The sequence below is a fragment of the Cupressus sempervirens genome, chromosome 5, assembly GCF_028749045.1.
Source record: "Cupressus sempervirens isolate cs-2001-9-10 chromosome 5, ASM2874904v1, whole genome shotgun sequence".
Lineage (NCBI taxonomy): Eukaryota > Viridiplantae > Streptophyta > Pinopsida > Cupressales > Cupressaceae > Cupressus > Cupressus sempervirens.
In genome coordinates, this window is record NC_143122.1 from 326,911,026 (window position 1) to 326,929,536 (window position 18,511).

Consider the following 18,511-nt stretch of genomic DNA (forward strand, 5'->3'; position numbering starts at 1 on the left):
TAAATTCCTTTTTGGATATTTATTCACTTTTCAAGTGAATAATCGATTAAGGCAATTAACTAGCCAACCTAGTTAAACCTCGAATCAACCCAAATGAAAATAGGCTATTCTTAGAAATAGGAATTCATCTATGGTAAAGCTGCCAAAAACTAAAAGTGATCAATTAAAAAGCTTGAAAACCCAAAAAAACATAAATTCCCTTAACAAATTTCGCAACAATGCGAAACTCTAAATGCACAGACACGCTCACTGATATAATCACATAAATCAAATGAGTTTAGATTTAATAATCACTGAAAGGTTTAATAAAAAAATTAAAATAAGGATACGTCGACCATACAAGGATGACATTGGTAAAATATGAATGGTTGAATCACTAACTCCATGTGCCACTGCTAGGGATATAAATCCTACACACTAAACAACATGATCAAGTGCAATTGCATATAATAACATAGCCAAAGAAATAAATGCATTAAATTACCTAATTTAACCATTTATTTAATTATATTAAAATAATCTATTTACATCACTCACGTTCACATAAAGCATAACAACGTAGGAATGAAGTAAATAACCATAGCATTAAATCCATCACATAACATAATTAGTGATATGTCCAAATACTGGATAACTAGATATCATCATAAAACACACTGTCATCTCAAAATGGCATCATCATGCAATATGATCAACTGAACAACATAGTAGTCTAACATCTATGCTACTAAAATCAAGGTATAACATCTGACCCTCAGGTCCTCTCAAATGTAAAACATAAGTAACAAATAATTCTCAGATCAAAATATAACAAGGTAAATGTCCACAACACATTACCAAATAATCCAAATGGACAATCCATTTCTAAACATTTAAGCATTTAATAAAGGTTGATAAAAGAACAACAAAAAGGCACTTAAAACACATAAGTGAACATAGTCATAAACATGGCTAACCACTGCTACAAGAACCTAGTCTTGTGTAACATGGTAATAGTTCATAGTGCAATCTCCACACACATCTCAGGGTAATCATGGAACAACCTCATGATACCATCTCAATTCTAGTAAGCACTCGCACAAACCTTAGTGAACCATAAATCATCTCATAAGCATAATCAAAGCAATTGATACAAAAACATACATCAAATCACCTCTACTGTATAGACCACTCATAGTCACAATCATGATCCATCACAACAAAAGATCAACAAGGTTACATCCATCAGGATGACTTATGGAAGTCAAATGGGAGAGGCACTACATGATCTATCACAAAAATATCCTTACCTTGAATAGTTTGTAGAAAATAGGTGTCCATCTTCTCAACAAGTGTGTGTAGTGTGAATAGGATATAGAAACTACTTCTCATGTGTTATTTTTGTGTCCTTTTGGGAGGTTATAAATTCTTAGACTTCCCCTTTTGATCATCCTTTCACTAAAGACATCTTGAGAAAATACCTCCTTTATGGTAGTTGGTCTATCTGGAAAGAGAGAAAAAATATGATTTTGAAATATAGAAAGATGCCAACAGTGTTTTTCAGGTCCTTATCCATAAAATCAAGGAAAATATGATAATTTTGCATCATTTTAGTCATGGTTATCCTCTTAAGTCCTTAGATTGGGATATCACTAAAAAATGGAACCTTGTGGAGTGTCATAATAATTACAAAAATTTCATGGTTAAAATAATAAGAAATATAAAATGCCTCCCTAACCCCTTCTTATTGGTTGTTGATCATTTGATTGACAACAATGTGGTGGTATCTCATATTTTTGGAGTGTAGTCTAGTGATTTGGTTTTAGATATTGAGAAATAGTTCTTACAATATGACATTTTTTATCAATGTGTTGAGAAGGAAATGGATAAAAAGTATAAAATTTTATTATAGGTATGGTCTCTTGCTATCAATTAGATTCAAACATGTGTGGAGGAAATTAATATCTTCTAATAATATTGTCTATAGTGGCATGCCACATAGTAGCCAATTTTCAAATACAATTTAAGTAGATCAAGAATGATCTTAGTGATATCAAAAAAAGCTACAGAATTATCAAGGATTTGAATGGTGTGTATAGGAAAAGAGTCGGTGAGCTATAGATTGAGTTTCTACCTCAACAACAATAGAGGGAAGATTTGATCAAGATATTTTGGATTACAATGGATATGATTAAAGTTAAGATGGAGCAAGTTTCTAATCTATTGGCTCAAACAAAACCACCTACTCAATACTATCATATCAATACAAAAAAACAATAAAAAATTCTCAAACTTATCCAAGTGATTTGTTTTGCAAGCTCTCGTGCACTTGCTCATACACAAAGCATAGTAAAATACCAAAAAAGGAATCAACCAACCATAACAAAAGAGAAGATTTTTCCTACCACACCATAATAGTGTATATAGATGTATGAGAATTAAACTACTTTTTTCTTGAAAGCAATGGATGCTTCATATTATAAGGAAATTAACCCTTCCCTAAAAATGACACGACAATGCCTACTTATCTCCTCTCTGTGGATTCACCGAAAGTCCTCCCCTTAACATAGGGTAATGGATGCATAAATATTTTTATACTAAAATTTTTTATTCAAACACATTCCCCTACCACATATATATACACAAAAAGCACACAACAATATTTTATACATAGTGTCCTTAAGATTGGTCAAGGATAGAAGAGTGGAAGAGTTTCCATGGGCAAGGAGTAAAATTAGATAAAAAATAAACGTGAGATTACCATCCATACACCTTCAAATGTTCTTGATTCTTCCAACTCATGGAATATTTTACCTACCTGACATGTCTAGTGCAAGAGCACATTGACGAATGGGAAATCAGCATCACCAAATAAGAAAATCCTGTGCTATCAAAGATCTAACTTAAGTTGCTAAACCTTTTCAAAGGAACCTACTATAATACCAACTATAAGGGAGACATGGGGTCCTTTGATGTTCAACCTTCCTAATAAATACCTCTTGTAATGGTTATAATTGATGGGTGATTATCATGATCATTTGAGAAATGCATAAGGTGATAATCATGACATGCTTGCTAACTAATATTTTATGTAGATACAAAAAAAATTTCCCTAGCATGGGACTAGTAAGTATAGTGTTTAAACCAATTTCCTCAAATTAATATTGACTCCAATATACAATCTATTATTTTATTTATAATTTTATTGGGTAAGTCTATTACTTTCATTTGACACAAGCAAGGGGCAGGTAACTAGGGCCAAAGGCTCACCCAGCTATCCAAACCACCCTACGAGAGTTAACAAAATGAAAGAAAACACAAAGTACAACACCAAGGAGAGAGAGAGAGAGAGAGAGAGAGAGAGAGAGAGAGAGAGAGAGAGATATCTTTATTGATTCATCAAAACATCTTTATGCATGCCCAGCTATAAGGCCTTCTAGGTTACGACCAATTACAAATAGATTCAATCTAGACAAACCAACTTCAAGTTCACATCTTCTAATTGATCCTCTAAGTTCTCCTTAACTATCTTGCATCTTCTCACTAATTACTCTCTAAACTCAAACCTATACCTCTTTAAATACCTACCAAAATGGCTTACGGAAAATTCTAGAAAGCCACAAGTTGGCTCAACAGATATTAGCTACCTATGCCAAAATTAAGTACAAGAAAAGTCAGCCCAAACTAGAACTAGACATAGATAACTCAGCAAATGAATATTCCTAGAAAAGTGGCACTCAGCAACCAACACAAGCTCAACATTCAAAGTAATCACTTGGAAGCAACAGGCAAAAAATTACTCGACAATCAACATGAGCTCGACATCCTCCAACACTTGGCAATGAAAGAAAATCACTCAGTAACCAAAGTCACTCAACAACCAAAGGATTCACTTGACATCCAAAGGAATTCACTTGGTAACCAAAGGAACTTGGCAGCAACTAAGAATGACTCAGCATCCAAAGAGTTCACTCAGCAACCATAAGAACTCAACAATCAAAGGAATGATTCGGCATCAATTGAATGCTCAACATCCACTAAGAACTTTGCACCAACAGGAAGAAAGAAAAAAATGTGTAGGACTACAAGGAAACCCAGGATGCTCCTACATCAGACAACTAGGGTTGGAGAAAATAATTCTCCTGAATCATGCAAGTGTCATAACTGGAGCTAAATCCAACTCAGATTGAGAAATCCATGTAGCATCTTCAATAGGTCTATTCTTCCACTTCACCAAATACTCATAGTAATCTTTTCCTCTTGTACTCTTGCCAACTCTCTGATCCAAAATTTGTTCAACTTCCTCAAACTGCTTCTTAGGATAATCATCAGGTACAACCATTTCATCATCTAACTCATGACACTTGTATAAATCAGCAACATTGAATATAGGAGATATATCCATGTCATTAGGTAACTCAACTTCATATGCATTACAATTGTCAAACTTCTTCAAGATCTTACAAGGTCCAAATCTCTTCATCTTTAGCTTACTATATGTTCCAATAGGAAATCTTCCTTTCTTCAAATGAACCATCACCTCATCACCAACTTGAAAAACATGATGTCTTCTAGACTGATCAACATTCTCCTTATACTTCTGATTACTTTGTTCCAACCTCAACTTTACTTATGCAAAGACTCTATAAAATCAAAAAATGCTTCCCCTACAACACTTCTCTTGTCTTCACCAACAACATCCCTCAAATCTAATATACCTCTAGGGTGCATTCCAATAACAATCTCAAAAGGTGTCTTCCTTGTACTCCTATTCATAGAATTTTTATATGCAAATTCAGCTTATGCCAATACCATCTCCCAATTACTTGACTTATTCCCAACTAAACATCTTAGCAAATTACCCAAGCTTCTATTCACAACCTCTGTTTCTCCATCTATCTATGGATGGAATGTAGAATTAAACTTCAGCTTAGTACCCATCTTCTTCCACAAAGTCTTCCAAAAGCAACCAAGAAACTTACTGTCTCTATTTGAAATAATACTTCTTGGTAATCCACGCAATCTTACAATTTCTTTAAAGAAAAGTTCAACAAAATGCTCAGCATCTGATGTCTTCTTACATGGTATGAAATGAGCCATCTTAGAAAATCTATCCACTATAGGTGTATACAAACTAGTATTCTAACTCGCCCCTTTTGCAACTTGACAAATTCCACAACTTTTTACAAATTTCTGAACATCCTTATACATTTGGGCCAATAATACTTCTCTTTCAACAATCTCAATGTCTTATCAATTCCAAAATGTCCAGCTAATCCACCATTATGCTTTTCCTTAATCAGATTCAACCTCATAGGACTTCTAAGAATACACAACTAAATACCTTTGAACAACATACCTTCTTGAATGAAATATTCATCATACTTACTTATGTGGTATGTTAGATTTGATGCTCTACACTCTCTTTGTGGCTTAGAAAAATCATGTGATGACCCCTTTTAAACCCCCTTAACCTAAAATTGAAAAATTTAGTTATAAGTTAGGGAATCATCAAATTTTGGCAAACCTATGACCATCATTGTTATTAAAAGTGGAGGAGATGAGCATTTAAATTTATTTATTTTGTTTGGAAGATTTCTCCTTATAGTGCTAGATCATCTTCTCTCATCCTGGTTATGACCATCTCGAGATGGTAGAACGACAGTGCAGAGGGTGCGTGAAACAAGCTCCAAGCGATTCTGACAAGTGCTCAAAACTACTCTGCCTCTCCCTCCACCAACTCCCTATCTCATGATTTCATAACTTAGGTGAGAATAAGACTTTCTGTACTATAATTTTAAATGTATTCCTAATATTATTTAAATCTTTAAGAATATATCTTAATATATTATACCAGTATTCTTTGATGCAATATTATTTATATGTCATATTTATATCCATTATGATGTATATATCATCACACACACACACACACACACACACACACACACACACACACACACACACATATTCACTAACTTATAGCATGTATGTACTTTACCAATATCATTTTAATGTTATACAAATTGCTTTACATAATTCATTAATAATTTCATATCTATATTGAATTGAACGAATTTAAGAATTAACATAACTCACCATGTATAATCATTATTAATGGAATTTCACGTATAATTCAATGCCGATACCTTTATACAAGAATTTAACAAAAATTTCTTTTAATTTACTATATCCATATCTGATGTGTGAAATTGAATGTATCTATGTTCATACATACCTGACTATGTCTAATAGTGTTACGTGGGTAGTAATATTAGTCCTATGGCAATGCAAGGACCCGTTTGTACTTGATGTGGGAACTATCTGTGATGGGTGCGAAGTTTCCAATACATTGGTATAGAGATTATCAATGCATTCTCACAGAGTTGGTTGGTGTTGATACACGGATCTTTATGTGGAGTATATAACATTTGCTACACTTCCCTATTTGCTTCTCCCTTTTCCTATTTATGATATCTTTTTTTAATTATTCTCTTCTGCTTTTCTTCGATGTTCCTTTCAAATTTGACCTAACCCTAATTAATATTATTTTGAGCAGACGTGATGAAAAGTCGTGCCCACAATATATGATTCTTTTCCATTTTTATTGAATGTTATGTGATTAATTAGGTTTAGGTTTAGGTTTTATTCTATTGAATTGAAAGTACTTATAGTTTATAGTAATGGTAAAGGTTAATGTATTTAAGGTTAATGTATAGTTTATGATAGCATTTATTTAATTAGTGAATTTTGAATGAGTAATATATTTGTAATAAAATTATGAAGATGAATGATAACATTTATGCTCGGTGATCATTAATTCAACATTAATACTATTAATTATAATTTGTATGCTAGTGATTGATATAATTGAACAATAGTGTTATATTAAAGTATTAACTCAAATAATCAACAACATAGGTAGAGGTTCATAAATAAGCAAAGATTTCATTAATTATGTTTTGATTAAAAATAATATTTTATAATAATATTTAATTATTATTTTATTTATTTAACTCATTAATATTATAATTAGAATATAATATTTTATATTATAATTATGCTATACTCTTATATATTGATTTACATTGTCAAATATATCACTATTATGTATATATATTATCATATTTAAAATAACCTATTTTTAAAATTTAATATTTAATATCTAATATCTAATTATGTTCATTTATATCTTATAATATATTTTACTTTAATATTATTATTCTTAATTACTGTTATTATATAATATGCTATTTTAATATTCATGTGTCCTATTAATTTGGGTTCATGAAAAATCAGGATCAACATCATACAACTCTTTCATTTCATCAAAACCAAGAACTCCAACCTTCATTTTGATCAACAAAGAATGTCTTCTACTCAATGTATCATAACTCTGTTAGTAACTCCACTCTTATGCTTGATCACAAATGTAAAACTCTGCAAGTACTCAACCCACTTCATATGTCTATGATTCAATTTATATTGACTTCCCAAGTATTGTAAAGCTTTATGATCAGTATACAACACAAGCTCCTTAGGAATCAAATAATGTATTCACTTCTTCAATGCTTGAACAATGGCATAAAATTCTTGATCATACATAGAATACTTCCTTTTAGCATCATTCAAATTTTTAGTAAAGAAAGCAACTAGCTTACCTTCTTGACTTAATACAACTCCTATTGCATTACCACTAGCATCACATTTAACTTGAAATACCTTATTGAAATTAGGCAAAGCCAACATAGGCAACTCAACAACCTTTTGTTTCAAAGTCTCAAAACTTTTATCAGCTCCATGTGTCCACTTGAAGTCCTTTTTATCTCCTCTTATTGTCTCAGTCATAGCATTACAAATAGCACTGAAATTCTTTATAAATTTTTTGTAAAAACTAGCCAAACCATGAAATGATCTTACCTCACCCACATTCTCAGGTGTAGGCCATTCCAAAATTGCTTTAACATTCTCAGGGTCCATCTTCAATCCATCAACTGAAATAAAAAATCCCAAATACACAATCTCCTCTTGCATAAAAGAACACTTTTTTAGATTAATCAACAACTTTTCCTCTTTCAACCTCTATAATACTTGTCTAATATGCTCAGGATGTTCTTCCATAGTCTTACTAAATATCAGAATATCATCCAAATAAACAATCACAAACTTACCCAAAAATCTTTTTATAACTTCATTCATCAACCTCATGAAAGTACTAGGTGCATTAGTCAAACCAAAAGCCATAACCAACCATTCATACAAACCATATTTTATCTTGAAAGCAGTCTTCCATTCATCACCTTCTCTAATTCTGATATGATGATAGCCACTCTTCAAATTAATCTTGGTAAAATACTTTGCTCCACTCAAACAATCCATTATGTCATCCATCCTTGGCATAAGAAACCTATATTTCACTGTGATCTTGTTAATGGCTCTGGAATCAGTACACATTCTCCATTCTCCATTCTTTTTAGGTGCTAATATAATAGGTACAACACATGGACTCAAGCTTTCTCTGATCAATCCTTTCTACAATAGCTCATGCACTTTTTTGTTAAGTTCTTCATTCTCTATAGGTGTCAATCTATATGGTGCTTTGGTTGACAAACTAGCTCTAGGAATCATATCCATACAATGACTTATACTTCTTACTGGAGGTAAACCATTAGGAATATCATCAGCAATAATGTCTTAATACTCATTCAACAATTCTATAATTTCTATTGGTTCTTGGCTATCACTATCTGTTGTCACTTGATCATTACTAGCTTGCTACTTAGTCATTACTACCAACACTTCATCCTCTAGGAATTATAGCAAAACAAACTTGGTTCCTTTTCATTTCCTTTTCAAATTGCTTCCCATTAACCATGAAAATTTTCACATTAGTACAATTCACTTCATCTAGACTTTCTATCAAAGGCAGCAATATTTGTTTCTTCCCATTTACCCAAAGAGTATATTGATTCAATCTTCTATCATGTACAACATATCTACCATATTGCCAAGGTCTACCCAACAAAATATGACAACAATCCATGGGCATAATATCACACAAAACTTCATCAAAGTAATGTCTAATTTTGAACTTCACAAGGCATAGCTCACTTACCAATATCTTATGCTCATCTTTAATCCATGAAACATGATAGGGTTTAGGATACTTCAGCCTTTGCAATTGCAACTTTGTAACCAGCTCTCCTAATGCCAAATTTATAGAACTTCCACTATCAAGGATCACTTTGCAGCAATTTCTAGCCATCTTACATCTTGTCTTGAAAAGACTCCTCCTTAAAATATGTTCCTCATCACTTCCCTTATTACATAAGGCTCTTCTCACCATCATATTTTCTCCAGTGTTAGGTCCATTTGGTGAACCCTCATCATCTCCTTGAATCACAACATTTATATTACCTTGCCCACTTTTAGAGGATCTACATTCAAAAGATCTGTCCCTCTTTACCACATCTGAAACAATTACCATGAAATCCACCTCTAGAATAAGAATTACCTCTGCCTTGGTAGGAATTAGTACCCCCATGGTAAGAATTACCACTTTTCCATTTGGTCTTTCCTTTGTCATCATTCTTCCATTCAAATTTTCCTTTATCCTACACAATTTTTTTAGATCTTCCACTTTCACCATAAGATCTACCTCTGCCTCTCTGGAATCTACCACCTCTACCTCTTTGTCTTTGTTCATGCTTCTTTGTCAAAATCTTCTCAGCCTTCAAGGCATATTGATATGCTTCTTTTACACTTTCCAACTTCACAAAACTTATTTCATCTTGTATTCTAGATCTCAATCCATTAATGTACCTTGCAATTTTCTCAACATCATCATCCACATGTCCAAATCTGATGTCCAATCTATAGAATTCCTTGGTATATTCTTTCATAGTCATGTCCTCTTGTTTCAAAATTTTCATCTTTCTTAACAAGCTAACTTGGTAATAAGTAGGAAGGAATTTGTTCTTTACCTTGTTCACCATCTTTGGCCAAGTTCTGATCTTCTCCTTTCCTCTCCTTTGTCTATGAATTTGTAAGTGCTCCCACCATAGTGATGCATGACCTTTCAACCTTGTGACTACAATCTTCACCTTTCTATTATCAGGAGTATTTTCATACTCAAAGAACTTCTCCATATCTAAGATAAAATCCAACATAGCATTGGTATCTAGTCTTCCATCATAAGGAACAACTTCCACAAAAAGCTTTGAATTTGCTCTAGACAATACTCTCAACAATCTAGCTTCATCATGGTCTTCTTCAGGTTCTTGATTAGGGTTTGGTGGTACTACTTCATCATCACTTACATCATCAAGATGTGCTCCTCTCCTCTGGGCTATCTCCATAGCATCTAATCTGGATAAAATTTGTCTTAACATATCCAATGTAGCATTATCAACATTTCTTCTACCATGAACCATCTTTACAAATCAGGTTCCTGCAAGATCATAACCCTCTGCAAGTTATAGGTCAAATTCGTAGATCTACCACCCTACAACCAAATCCCAAACTAAGGTTCTACATGATCCAATCTCCATAAGGAAAAATCTCAAGCTTTGATACCACTTGATGCAGGAAAGGGGCAAGTAACAAGGGCCAAAGCTCACTTAGCTATCCAAACCACCCTACGAGAGTTAACACAATGAAAGAAAACACAAAGTACATCACCAAGGAGAGAGAGAACAAGAATATCTTTATTGATTCATCAAAACATCTTTATACATGTCCAACTATAAGGCCATCTAGGTTATGGCCAGTTACAAATAGATTCAATCTAGATAAAAAAATTTCAAGTTCACATCTTCTACTCGATCGTCTAAGTTCTCCTTAACTTTCTTGCCTCTTCTCACTAACTACTCTCTAAACTCAAACCTAGACCTCTCTAAATACCTGCCAAAATGACTTACAGAAGATTCTAGAAAGCCACAAGTTGGTTCAACAAATATTAGCTAGCTATGACAAAATTAAATACAAGAAAAGTTGGCCTGAATTGGAACCAAACATAGATAACTCAACAAATGAAGACTCCTAGAAAATTGGCACTTGGCAACCAACACAAGCTCAGCATCCAAAGGAATCACTCGACAGCAATAGGTAGAAAATTACTTAGCAATCAACATGAGCTTAGCATCCTCCAATACTCGACAACCAAAGAAAATCACTCGATAACCAAAGGCACTCAACAACTAAAGGATTCACTCACCATCTAAAGGAATTCACTTGGAAACCAAAGGAACTCGGTAGCAACTAAGAATGACTTGGCATCCAAATAGTTCACTCACCAACCACAGGAACTCGACAATCAAAGGAATGACTTGGCATCAACTAAATGCTTGACATCCACTAAGAACTCGGAACCAACAGGTAGAAAGAACAAAAGTGCAAGATTACAAGGAAACCCAAGATGCTCCTACATCATCATTTCACTACTAATTTCTAATAATTACAAACATTTTTCATAGGGTGACATGGATACACCACAAGGCATAGGTGGCGATGTACCTCACACACCTTCTTCAACAAAGGTAAACCTTAATTAGTGTAATTGTAAAAATTATATAGAAACAAATGCCATATTATCATATTCTTTTATTTATGGTTTTGGAGTTATTTTGATAGAATTTTATTGATATTGATGTCACAACATGATACTAATTGATAGGTAAAAGCACAAATGAGAGTAGATAAAATACGATCTTCAATTTAGACGTCATTTTTAGATGACATCACTTGTAGTGTTGACCTTGTCTTCATGGCCTGTAAGCTTATAAAAAATATAGTGATAAAATTCTTGAAAAATGGAGGTCTTATATGTTTATTTCTCTATGAGTGAAGGTCTTATATGTTTATTTATCTATGTGTGAAGGTCTTGTATATTTATTCCTCTTTGAAACACTACAAAAACTTGGGTGTTGTGTTATGTTTTTATCTTGTAGACATAGTGGAGAATCTATTTCCAAGCTTCTTGTTGTGGATGTTATCATCACTATAACATATATGTTCAAGGAGCTTGCATAACTATTAATATAGTTCTTTCTGTTCTTACACTTGATTATCTAGTAGAAAAAATTGTTTGTTATATCTCAAATGATGGTGTATCTCCCATCACTTTCTACTCTCTTGTAGAAACTTTGAGCTTTGCCAAAAAATGGGTACCATTTTGCAAAAAATTCAAAATAAAGAATAGGGCACCCTTCATGTATTTCTCCAAAGAAAATGAGTCATCTGTTCTTGATTTTGTTTGACAATGAAAAGATATGAAGGTGATGATGATGTGATTAAAATAAAGAAATCAAAATTTCCTGTTTACTAAATCATCATGCCTCCTCAACATTGTTAAATGATATTTTGTAGGATTAGTATGAAGGTTTCAAGAAAAGGATAAGTAGAACATTGGAAGTAAAACAAGTTCCACCTAATTTTAATTCTCATCATAGTGTTGATGGTTTTGTGTATAGAAGCTCGGATGTTAGAAACTGTACAAGTATAGTATAGGTAATAGGGAGAGTATGAAGTTAAAATGATTGTTTATTATGTTTTTCTAGTATAAACATTAATCAAGATAGCTAGAGCTTCTCTAGAGAATGAATATCTCACACTATTAATTCTTTATATGTACAGGTTATTCATGAAGACAAAATGGTTCATGAAAAGAAAGTTGATGCTCTACCCCACCTGATATATGTTGCTATAGAGAAATGCCTCAATATCAGCCATCATTATAAGGTTGGGGCCATGAATGTCATGGTTAGTAGATTTTATTTATTTATCTTTTTGGAACTTATTTACAAAGTTTCTGATATAAATTGTGATTGAAAAAGTTTTTGAATAATTGTTTGGATCTTTTAATAGTAATGTCAACTATGAAGAATAACATTAAATATATAATATTGTACTCTCAACTATGATAGGTTTTGATGGTATTGAATATATATTGTTTCTTAACATGATTTTTATTGATTTTATGTGGTGTTGGGTTTTCAGGCAAGAGTCTTAGCTTTGATGACAAATGCTCCTTTCACACTAAATATGGATAGTGATATGCATGTTAGTGATTGCAAAGCTATACAACATGCTATGGGTTTTTTCCTTGAAATTAAATTAGAGAAAGAATGCGATTTTGTTCAATTCCCTCAAGTGTTCCATGGAAGTCTCAAGGGTGATCCCTTTGGAAACCAGTTGAAAATAATCATAGAAGTAAGAAATAATTTACTATCTTTTCTAAGACGATTATTCAAGAGATCTATAGGATTTTTGGCCGAGTTATTACATGATTATAGATGTAACAATAGAGATGTTGGGTGTATGCAGACTATTGGGAAGGGATAAAATCCACTCCAAGACCCTCTTTATGGAGGAACCAACTACTTTCATAGAAGAAAAGGCTTGTATGGTTGCCACCTAAGATTGATCAACACCATAGGAAAGGAAGTGAAAGGAAAAGATATGGTAATAGAAAATCTTTGGCATTAAATTGGTTTAGAGATTAAGTTTAGTATATGGCATGTTGTTTTACCAAATTCAAATATTTCACATGAAATAATTATATATATCACTAAATGTCTTTTAATATCTTAATGTTCATAATAGTATTGTATATTAAAAATACATGTTTAATTGCTTTTATATTTAGGTATAATCTTGATATCTTTGTTGTTGTTTTTTTGTTATTGATTGTTTGTTATGTACTAACAAATTGTAAAACTATGGGAGTCCTTTGGAAAACTCCTTGGACCAAATTAAAAAACAATAAATTATAATTTCAATCCTATTTGAAGCAAGCTTTCTAGAAGTTACTTTTATAGTTGTACACCATTTTGTTTTCAGGTGCACAACAAATATAGTGTCTAGTAGATGTTTGAGGCAATTATGATAAGGACTAATTTTTTCAACTTTCTTTTATTTACTAAGATTTTATTACACTCAATCCTATTTTGATTTTTTTTTATAAAGAAGTTTGATCTGATAATCCAATATTATCTTTTATTAAATAAAATCTATTTATAGAAAATGAAATGTGAGGAACAGTCATGTTCACATGTGGTTGGAATAGCGATTCATAAAAGGCTTATATTTTTTTTTGTAAACCCTTTAAATATTCAATCAATAACATGTATGATGTTGCCTAAGTAGAGTTTCTAGAATTTGCATCACCTTGTTTGTCTAAGGTGTTGAGGAAAGAATTTGGAGATTCTCGTGACCTAGTTGAAGCATCTCAGGCTATTCAAAGTGGCATTCCATGCAATAGCCATACCCTTCCTTCCCTGGTTACACGAGAAGCTTTGAAGGTTGCTAATTGCAGCTACGAAACCACACTAGTACATTTGACTTGAATTTTTGATCATCTGATAATTTGGGGTCAATTTGGTCGAATTATGATGACTTTTGTTAAAGATGAGCTCATCTTGGTCAAAATTTTGACCAACACCGGCTCACACTAAGCAAAAATTAAAAAAAGTTATGTTTGTCGCCTTAATCTTATTGTTACGCGACCTAGAAGACTCGTGCACTGAACCATTTTCTACCACTGCGATTTGTGGCTAGGAGTATGTGGAAAAAGGGTTTAATAACATCAGCACTAGTAGGGTTTCACATCTTGGGTTCTTTGGTGGTTGATTGTAGCAGAGGAGAGCTCGTGAATGCTTCAAAGTTGATCCATTGAAAGAGATTTCAGAAAGAAGGCGGTGTGAAAGGATCAAATAACAGCTGGAAATGTTGAAGAGTCTCCTTCCCAGCATTACAAAGGTGAGTTGAAGTTTTATTTTATAGATTGACATTTCTTGCCTTGTTTTGAATATATTTATATGCACCCTATACAATGTTTTCCTTTTTTTGGACTAGACATTTCTCATTTGCTTTGTTCCCTAACTTGAGTTTTCAAACTAGTGCTTATAACAACCTCCTAAGATATTCATAAATACCAGTGATCCAAAAGCAAGTAAAACAAATTTGATGAGTCAAAAAATAGAACACAAAACTGTCAAGATCTAATCAATGGACACAAAAAGGCCCTCCAATAATAACCCTTAGATGAAATCCAAGGTATTACCCCTATCATTTCTAAACTCTAGACAATTCAAATTCCAAAATTCTCAAAAAGAATATCTATTATAACAAAGTTGAGTATCCTTATCTAATTTGCATCTACTATCCCCATGTATAATTACAAACTTATCCATACTTACAACATTCATTCTATACACATGTATGCATATTACTAGATCAATCTAGATGAAGCTTGGAAAAATTTTGCTTCAAAATAATAAAATCAACTACTAGAATAACCTACAAATCTATTACTATGCAATCGAGCCAACTATGCTAGATAGTTTGAGGGTATCATGCCAACGTTAGGGTTCTTAGGGATGAGCAAAGGTGAAAAAGTGATTATAATATTAAACTTCATCAATAATAGAGTCTTCAGCCCTATAAATGCTCAAAGGGCCAATTGACAAAAAAAGGTTAATGGTTTCTATTATTGGTAGCCTTTGGAAGACATTACAAGAAAGAAAATCAAATTCATGATGTTATGCAGATGTTTCACAAGATAAAATCTATACTAATGAACAATACACAAATTGTCTTGGCTTTTTTTAAATGAAGAAAACAATAGAGAAGTTTTCATTCTACCGGGTATAATGTACAACATTATAGCATGCCAAAAAATAACGTGAAATGTCAATTTTATTAAAATCCTAAAAATCTCACAATAGAAAGCAATTATGTTGAATAGGCTCATTAGAAGACCTTTCTATCCTACAAGGCAGGAAACATATATATCAAACCCAAAGGTGATGGTTTCCATGGGTTTCTAGGTCTACACAAACCAGTCTTGAATTAGGCTTTTAATACCCCTTCAAATAGTTTGATCAATTCCTACCAAGGATATTGCATACTCCTTATACATTCCCCTAACACAATCCAAATTAATATCTTGAAGTTCAATCCACTCTTGTAATGTCCAAGCACATTTCTCTGTCAACCACCTAGCCAGGTTGCTCTAGGGATCAACACACTCATTGCTTGTTATTTCAAGTTTGGCAGAGAAAAGTGAGGCAATCAAATATTACATTACATACTTGAAAGGAACATACCTCCTGATACGTGCACTTACAGCTCATTTCACGTCATTGTAGAGCAGGTAGGCTAGAAGAATCAGTCAAAATCTTAAACCAACTAATTCTAAATGGTCTGGCTCCAAAAAACTTTACGTATAATATCATTATTGCTGGACACTGCAGGGTTTCCTGCACAAGTGTTGCATTCAAACTATTTGATAATATGGTAAAGAGTGATCTTTTTCCTCATGTGATTACTTATACTACTCTTACAATGGGGTTATGCAAGGAAGGTAATATACAGGAGGCACATTTGCTTTTGAGGGAAATGTTTGGAGAAGGTTTGATTCGTGACAAAACTGTACATAGTGTATTGATTGATGAACATCTCAAGAATGGTAATGTAGAACAAGCTTTTAGATTGTGGGCACAAATGGACAAGAAAGAAGTTCCACCTGATGTTATTGCTTACACTCCTTTTATGAATAGGCTTTGCAAGATAAGCTACATAAAGCAAGCACATAGATTCCTTACGAAAATGGTAAATCGACACATTTTTCTTGACAATTTCACTTATAGCTCATTGATTGATGGACATTGAAAGGAAGGAAACTTATTCTCAGCTTTTGGGCTAGAAAAGGAAATGATTAAAAATTACGCTTGCACCTAATGTCATTATTTTTAATACTCTCATTAATGGATTTTGTAAACAAGAAATGATAAGTACAACAAATCAGCTTTGTACCCTCATGCCAAGCAATGGCTTGTCCCCTAATATTTTTACCTACAATATTTTAATTAATGCTCACTATAAGGCAGCTGATATGAAGCAAGCTTTGGAGATCATGAACATGATATCATGTAGTGGTTGTTCTCCTGATGTTATTACCTATGATACTTTGATAAATGGTCTTTGCATTACAAAAATGACTCAGCTAGCTTTTAATCTCCTTGAGAGCGTTGTTTCCACAGGATTTTGTCCAGACACATTCACTTGCAATACAATTTTGGATGGGCTCTGCAAGGATTCCCTTGGTCTAGTTGTTACTTTGTTAGAAAAACTTTTTAAAATGGGTTTTGTCCTAGATACGATGTCCTATAGTACACTGCTTAATCATTTTTGTAGCCTTGGAATGCTGAATCAGGCTATGATGTGGCTAGGTAAACTTATGAAAATATATTTTATTCACAATGCTGTTACATATGAGATATTGGACAATGTTCACTTTGGTGGGAAATGGTCTACCAATAATCCAAAAAATGTCACTAGAGAAGGATATCTTTTACATTGTGTAATGTAGTCAATGAGTAATAGATCAAAGAGGCAAGAATGCACTCAAATGCCATTTGTAAGTCTGAATGAGAATCTGGACAGTGTAATAAGCATAACTGATATTTATTCTAAGGCTATACAAGACAGATGATAAGGGGCATCAACATGTTTTAAAGAGTGACGACTGGGATGATTCGACTTGTAACAGGCTGATGGTAAGCTGTAGAAGTGGTATCTTTTGCAAAGCAAAATCAGAGGTAGATGAATTCTTCAATAGTTGGTTAGCTGTAAAATAGAAAACATTAGAGCCCCATGAAACTGTTAAAATTAATGATCAAACTTGCTCTTTGCTCACAGATTGAAGACACAGATATAATCTTGAATAGATGATGAAGCATAGTGCCAAAATTATGGGTAAGTCCTCTCAGTCTGTTGGTCAAAAGTTAAATTTTAGAGTCCAGAAAAAACCTTGTCTTCCTTTAAGAAAGTTCTAATTTCAGCTCCACAATTTTATAATTGAAGTGAACCAATATTAAACCACATTTAGTAGAACATGCTTCAGAATTATGTTCATCTATCCTTATAGCACTAGAATGCCTATGTATTCCCACGAGATCATTGCAGCATGTTTAACTCAGTGTTTTGATCAAATTTAAGAATTTTAATTATAATTTGTCTTCTTGATAGTTGTATAGCTTATAAACATATTAATTACAATTATCAAATATTTGAGCATGTGTTAATTATTTCTAGAGTTGATCAATAGATGAGCATGTTGAAGGTTTGATCAATAGTCCATATAGACACACTTAAGATAAATAGGATTTGTGGCATGCCATTGTAATGGAGGATAGAATTTTGCTACTCTATACAATCTAGCATATGATATGTACTACATCAATGTCCTTGTGGTGTAGCCCTATTTTATCTTCAATTGTCCAAAAGATAAGCAATGAATGGAGCCTACAGCTAAAGTTGGTGTTTGGAAATACAAAATATATTCTCACACCTAGGGATGGCTGGTAACAATAGCAAACTACAACTCCTCCATTCCAATAAAAAATGACATAATTTATATAGAGTTTACTTTCATTTCCCATGATTCCATGCATTTTTAACCACAAGAAATGAATCTAGACTCCATTCTTTTGAAACTGCTTGGGTTTGTCCAGTGACCAGCAGAGTACAA

The 18,511-nt window shown here is 32.9% G+C and overlaps 1 pseudogene; it reads left to right on the forward strand.

The window, feature by feature from the left end:
• LOC149555996 (uncharacterized) overlaps positions 1-17,473 on the forward strand; it is a 34,701-nt pseudogene extending 17,228 nt beyond the window's left edge.
• The last annotated feature ends 1,038 nt before the right edge of the window (positions 17,474-18,511 follow it).